Source organism: Larimichthys crocea, unplaced genomic scaffold (genome assembly GCF_000972845.2).
Source record: "Larimichthys crocea isolate SSNF unplaced genomic scaffold, L_crocea_2.0 scaffold758, whole genome shotgun sequence".
NCBI lineage: Eukaryota > Metazoa > Chordata > Actinopteri > Sciaenidae > Larimichthys > Larimichthys crocea.
The window spans coordinates 3,531-3,851 of record NW_020860007.1 but is presented as its reverse complement, the minus strand read 5'-3'; positions in this window follow the sequence as shown (position 1 = coordinate 3,851).

Here is a 321-nt window from a genome sequence, read left to right as displayed (position 1 = left end):
ATGTTTACAGCCTGGTACAGAAAAGTTTTTGGTCTGTATAGCTAATTTCCTCGTTCATGACAACTGTACTGAGAGTCAGGCAATGATCCACATCTGGCGACGACCAGAGCTTCAAAATTGCTCTTGGGAAACCTATGGGTGATGTCAAGGATACGCTGTCAATTGTTTATACTGTCAGTGATTTCAACCCTAGTATAGATATAGCTACTCAGTCACTTTGGCAGAGGCTCTTACCAGCACAGTGAGCTAGAAAGGTAAAGCACTGTGTTGTACAAGCATGCGCAGCTCATACTGCAGCTTTGCTTTCACTTGATCGTGTGA